This window comes from Natrix helvetica (genome assembly GCF_964273705.1).
Source record: "Natrix helvetica genome assembly, chromosome: 1".
Taxonomy (NCBI): Eukaryota; Metazoa; Chordata; class Lepidosauria; order Squamata; family Natricidae; genus Natrix; species Natrix helvetica.
The window spans coordinates 245,342,425-245,348,424 of NC_138548.1; the positions used below are offsets into that span (position 1 = coordinate 245,342,425).

Genomic DNA, 6,000 nt, shown 5'->3' on the forward strand with positions numbered 1-6,000 from the left:
GGAGGAAGAAATAAATACAGGAATCAAATACTATGTAGAAAGTGTGGGAAAGAGACTGATTTATATACTATGTTGGAAAATGACAATGGTCTGGTCAGATCATTTGTCCTTCTGGTTCAGATGATTTTCAGGAATGTCTTTCATCACCCATTATACGTTTAAAAATGATCGATGCCAAGGATTTCTCCACAGAAACAGAAAGGGTATTGCTGGCCTTCATGGGAATCTCAAGCCATCAAGGCCCATGGTGGAGACATTTTGGAAATTGCACATCTGGAAAGTGATAGGTTCTCTATCCCAACCTCCAGAAATCTGCATGCGAAATGTGTGCTTCCTTCCCTGCTAGCATGGCAGAAAATACCAAAGGATATTGGCAAAGGGTTGAAGAACAAGCTGGAGGCCAAATGAAGCCTTGGCCTTAAGCATGCTGGGAATTAAATGAAGAAAAGGAAGTGAAGTATTGAAGTTTGAACCTGAAAGGCCAATCCCAGAGGAACAACTAAAAGAGGCAGAGAGAGCTTGAGGCTGCAGAAGCAGCTAAGTTGCAAACTGGATTCATGAGCGATATTGGGGGCTCCCAGAAAAAAGCAAATGAGAAGAGGTGGGCTGCCATATAGGTCAGTTCTTAATGAGCTGAGCAACAGCCCACCAAAGAAAAGGTAAACAGCTAATTCCAGAGATCTCCTGAGTTTCTAAAAGGCTATGATAGAAAGTCTACCACCTCTTCCTCCTGAAGCAAATACTCTATTACTGCTTTTAAAAAAATAATCATTGGAACTTGAGGAGTAGGGTCAGGATTTTTCTTTCTAGCCAATATTGGGTTCCATCCCCTTGAAGAGTGCCAGGCACAAGGAGCATTGAGTGCACATCCATTTTAGAAACCTCCCAGGGAGCTTCATTCACAATAAAAAAGAAAATCTAGTAACAAATATTGGGATAAAGGAGTTAATGTGGTACCCCCACCCCCCACCCTGTTGTAAGGACTGCTTTGGACTGGCATGGACAAAAGAGGAGCACTGGGCATATGGGCAGTGTTGATTTCTTTCTATACCCTGAGAATGTGCAGAATATCTTGTAATTTTAGCTTGCCTAAATCCAAGATTTAGGAAGAATCTAAATAGTTGCTTTCAAGGCCAGCACAAACCTTGTTAACTTGTCATTTTTAGCTCTAGAAACAAGAGGTAGGAAAGAGAGAACGTCTTTGCCTACAGAGTGCTGCCAAGGGTGTTTAAAAGCAGCAGGATTTATTGAACACAATATTCCCAGAATGCAGAGAAAGAGAAACAGAAACGGTGTGGCAGATAAGACAGCAGCACCAGGCAGCCACATATGAAATTACTGCAGTGACCTTGAATAAAAGAGCCATCAAGAAGGAAACAGGAGGCAGTGAAGAGGCTAAGCAGCAATCATTCCAGGCTTCCAAGAATTCCTTATGTTCCTGACACATTCCAGAAGAAGAGCTGCCACCTAGTCAATGGGGAATGGTAGGGCAAACTCTCCTGTATCCTGATGCCAGATTTTCTCAGCGGCAACAAACCAGAGAAGGCATCCCTCCCACACGGCTCCAGCTTTTTCTTTTTCTTTTAACATGCAAGACTTGGAAAGAGTTTCCTGGTGGATTGGCTCATCATTTCTCAGTTGCCCAATAATATCCTGTCTTATTTTTTGAAACATCATCGATATTTTAGTCTCCATCAGAGAAAAGAGAATAGTCCTAACTTCAGAACTGGATAAATCCAGGGAAAGCATACCAACGGGACAAAAATATGAATGGGAAAGGACACAGGGAAGAGGTGAAACTTTGCTGCTCTCCTTTTTCCTTCCTTGGTTGTCTCTCCATAGAAGGAAAAGGATGATAAACTGCATGTTTCTCAGAATAAAGGACTTTTATTTGACTTGGGCATCCAAAGCATTGACAGCATCATAAAACCAAGGATGGAAAGAAGCCATTTATTATTATTATTATTTTGCTCAGATGTGGTAGTAAATGGATGGAAGCAAGTGGCCATGTGGGGCTGGGGAAGCAATCTCTAGCCCAATACAATCTTCAAGCACTGGAGACAAGCATGAAAGGAAGACTACATCAGTACATCAAGCAGTTGTCTTTAAAACTCCCCCAAGAAATTCAGGATTTCTGAGAACCAATTTCTCCAGGAACATTCCTATTTCGAGAACTTTTCCTCTTCTTTTATCCCCTCCCCCCCCCCCCGCGCTTCTCTGGGAAGTCAAGGCAGGAAACCGACTTCCTCATCCTTTAAGGAAGCTGCTACACCGGCATCTCACTCTTTTAACAACCTTCCGTTGACTGGAAGGGACTGAAGGGACTTTAAAAAAATTAAGGCGAGAGAGTGAAACTGGCGGAGTGAAAACAATTTCGACTTTCCACAGCTGACCCAAAACACAAAACACATCGCCGGAGACAGGGACTTCAGTGGTTTCATAATACAATTGAGCAAACCGGTCCTGCTGCAATAGATGCGCTCATTCTGCCAGAGGGGGGTTCTGGGCTCCTTCCCCGAGGACTCCTACAATGATGGCATCTCTGATGGCACCTCTGAAAGAAGGGCCTTCTCCAGCTGAGGCACCAAGAGGAAACTTGGGTTGGTGGCGAGGCGTCTCCTCGGGCCAGGAGCACTCGTGGGTGGTCCCGCTCACGGCCTATCACGTGCTTATCGGGACCCTCGGCTGGCATTCACCGCTCTGCCCCTCTGTGCGCGCATGCGACGAGGCGGCAGCCAGCCCAGCCCCAACTAGCCGGAACAGCCGGCATTACATAACCTTGCCGCGATCCCGATCTGGGTCCCAGAGACGGAGGAAGCCACAGGCCGACGAAGAAGGGGTGTGGGGGAACCGGGGGGGGGGGAGGCGGTTTGATTAGGAACACACACGCACTACCTGCCTACCAGCGCGGGGAAACACACACGTACGCACCTAGGGGAAAATTCAGAGGAGTTGCTGGAGGCAGCCGCTGCCTAGCAGAGGCCCAATCGTTCGAACTAAATGAGCCGGGGGGTGAGGTGGTAAGCGGGGACCGTCGCGAACCAGCGGCCTCAGGACACCGGCAACCCGCAAGAGCGAGCGGAGGAAGGCAAGCGACTATCCCAGGCTGCCCGCCGCATCACCGTCATTCCGGCAGCGAGCGAGGGAAGCTGCCTCGTTGGCGCCAACCGCAACCATCGCCTCCTCTCCCTCGCTCCTGCTTTAGGGCAACATCCTCGGCGGGAAGGAAAGCAACGAGGATCTCCCGACGCGGCTGAAAACTTCAGGCGCCGTACTGCGGGGAGCGCGGGGAGGGGGAGGAGGGAAGCGGGGGTGGGGGAGCGTCCCTGCGGCTGAGTGTTGCCAAAGTACCGCTGACCCTCCGAGAGGGCTTCACTGCAGTCAGGAGAGCTCTCGGCGTCCAGAACTTTCCTTTCGCTCCCTCCTCCCCTCCCGACCACTTTCCCAGCCGAGCCGCCGCCGTCATACCTGCCGCCTCGGGTTCCTGCTCTCGGCCGGGGCTTGGTTCGGCAGCGCCATCGGGCAAGAGCGAGCGGGGATGGATCAGGTTTGCTACAGATGCAAAGCGATCACCAAGGGAGGAAGAGGAGGAGGAGGGGGCGGAGCTGCGGCAAGGAGGAGGGACCTTCTCACCTCGGGTTTCGCCGCGCTCTTTCTCTCCAGGGCTGGGGAGCCCGTTCTGTGGATGGCAGGTGGCGAGATCCTCCTCAGCTGCTAACGCAGCCTAGCCCTGCCCAGAGCCAGCCCAACCCGGATCCGTCAGCGCAGCGCTCCGCGCCTAACCCGCGCACCGGGTACCTGGCGCGGAGGTGGGGCGCACCGCCTTTTCCACCGCCGCGTCAGGCAGGCCAGGTGCGCGCGCGTTCTGGGTGGGAGGAAGCTTGGTCTGCCCTCCACAGTGAAAAGTTGCTCGGCTCGCCGAACGGGACTGTTAGGATCGTCGCCGGACCCCCTCGCGAGTCCTACCCCGGTGGCTGCCACGTTGGTGCCCTTAACGGCGCCCTTTCTACCCTTTGACCGAACCCGCCTCGTACTTTCGCGCCTTCTCTCTGGAAACCTGGAACCAGACCTGACCAAGATATTATGAAAGAGGAGCCAGGGACTCCCGTGTTTCGGCGGTGTTTTCAGCGGGCGCGAAAGAATAACGTGGCCGGATTCCGGCCAGCCCCTCTCTGGTTTTTGGATCGGAGCTGTGAGGGAGGTTCGCTGGACTTTTCTTTCGCCAGAAACCCAACGCTGCAGGCGAGACCGCCCACCATGCGGTTTATTGCTTTCTCAAGTCTCTTCAACGAGATTTTGACAGGCGCGGGAGCCGCACTGACAGGCCTTCCTCGTCCCTTGCCGCCTGGCCACAAAACTCTCGCCAGTCTCTGGCCTTTCCACCTCCTATCTGAATCGGAGGCGGATGGTTTTCGTGCGCGCGCACTTACCCACTGTACCCACTCTGTTTCCTCAGAGCGGGTAATCCCTTCCCCAGGTTCTCCGGGGTGAAAATAAACCTTCACCTTTCTGTGCACTCTAAGCCTGCAAACTGGCTCCCTTTTCTCACGAAAACTCGAGGTGTGGGAAGACTTCTCTGCATTGTCGAAATGGCCAGTAGAATACAGGGTGGTCGACGCGCCGGTGTAGGGTAACGTCCCGTCCCTCCCAGAGTCCTACTGCTCAGGAAGGTCCTTAACTTTCCCTTTCCACTGGGGAAAGTGATTAGGGAGCAGCAAGTGCGGAGAAATCCTTCCGAAGCCAGTTGCAATTCATCTGGGCAATTGAGAGGTGGGGTGTGGAGCTGGATGCCCCCCCCCCCCCAGATAAGACTACCAAAGAAGCAAGGCCAGGGAAACCAACCTAGTCGAGGCGCCCGATTTGACACCTCGTTAAGGATGGCAGAGACCTCTTACAGAGACCTATCAGGATGCAATCTAGAGTGCTGCTGCTGTCCGGCATGGGGCCACTGCTGTCCTGGATCTTTCCGGAAAAGTTGGTCAGGCTGCTGAGAATTCATCTAGGCTTTTCCCGGAGATTGCAGTGATTACAACAAATGGCAAAATGCAGAGGGGACTAGAGAGGTGGATTATAGGGGCCATCAAACGCAGAAACACTACCACAAAGTGTAGCAATGCCAGCATTTGATTAATAAGGGGGGTGGGATACTTTGCTTACAGGAAAGTATAGTTCACTGACTTTGCAAAGACTGAGCCTCAATACCAAGGCACCTTTGGAAGAAGCATTATGCTACATTTCTCTTACCTTTTCTCAGCTGTGGTCTGCAGAGATCTTGGATTTTCTTTTGAAAATTTTTCATTCCATAGCCCAATTTTTTTAATATATTCCAAGCAGTGTTGACTAGAGTGTTGTAGAAGTTGAAGGCCAAATAACCAGAGTCATAGCTAGGAGAATACCAAAATTCTGCTCCTTGATTTTTATTGAAGACTGTTTCTTTTCAATTGATTGAGGACAATATATTTTAACTGAGTGGGGAGGGCATGCTCAGCAGTCCACTGTCTCTCACCAAGTACTGGGAAATGCCATCTGACCCATTCTCCCCAAACAAATGATTTTGGCAAAGATTTTGGGATACGTGTCATGGCTGATCTCCATTTCCCACCCCTTGGCTTGAATATAGCATGTGCTTATTAATTGTGATGCCAGTTCTGCAATTAGCAATGGACATGTTGTTTAATAGAGACAGATGACAGAATAGAGATCAGACATCTAAAGAGTGAAGAAATTTTATTTAAAATATTATAGTTTATCCATGACATCTTAAACATACCTGGAATTATAGAACAATCCAGGCTGGCAATTAGTTACTGTAAATTCCTTGAAAAACTAAAAGTTTGGATATGGCCCTAAATTTATAAATTTATGCAAATTTATAATTTGCATTTAAGTATCTGATACCTGCTATTTGCACAGAAATATCAAAAAGCAGTATTTGTACTTTTCAAAGATTTTCTTTTAAAGCAGGAAGCTTGAAAATACCAAACCAAAGCAAAAACAAGT

General features: G+C 49.6%; 1 protein-coding gene across 5 annotated transcripts in view; it reads right to left on the reverse strand.

Moving 5' to 3' along the window:
• The window catches only part of EPN3 (epsin 3), a 48,659-nt gene extending 44,151 nt beyond the window's left edge, over positions 1–4,508 (reverse strand). For all 5 annotated transcript variants that reach the window (XM_081936385.1, XM_081936388.1, XM_081936386.1 and 2 more), the window contains exon 1: positions 3,469–4,508. The gene's annotated coding sequence lies outside the window, so the exon portion shown is untranslated. The remainder of the gene's footprint in view (positions 1–3,468) is intronic.
• Between the last annotated feature and the right edge of the window lie 1,492 nt (positions 4,509–6,000).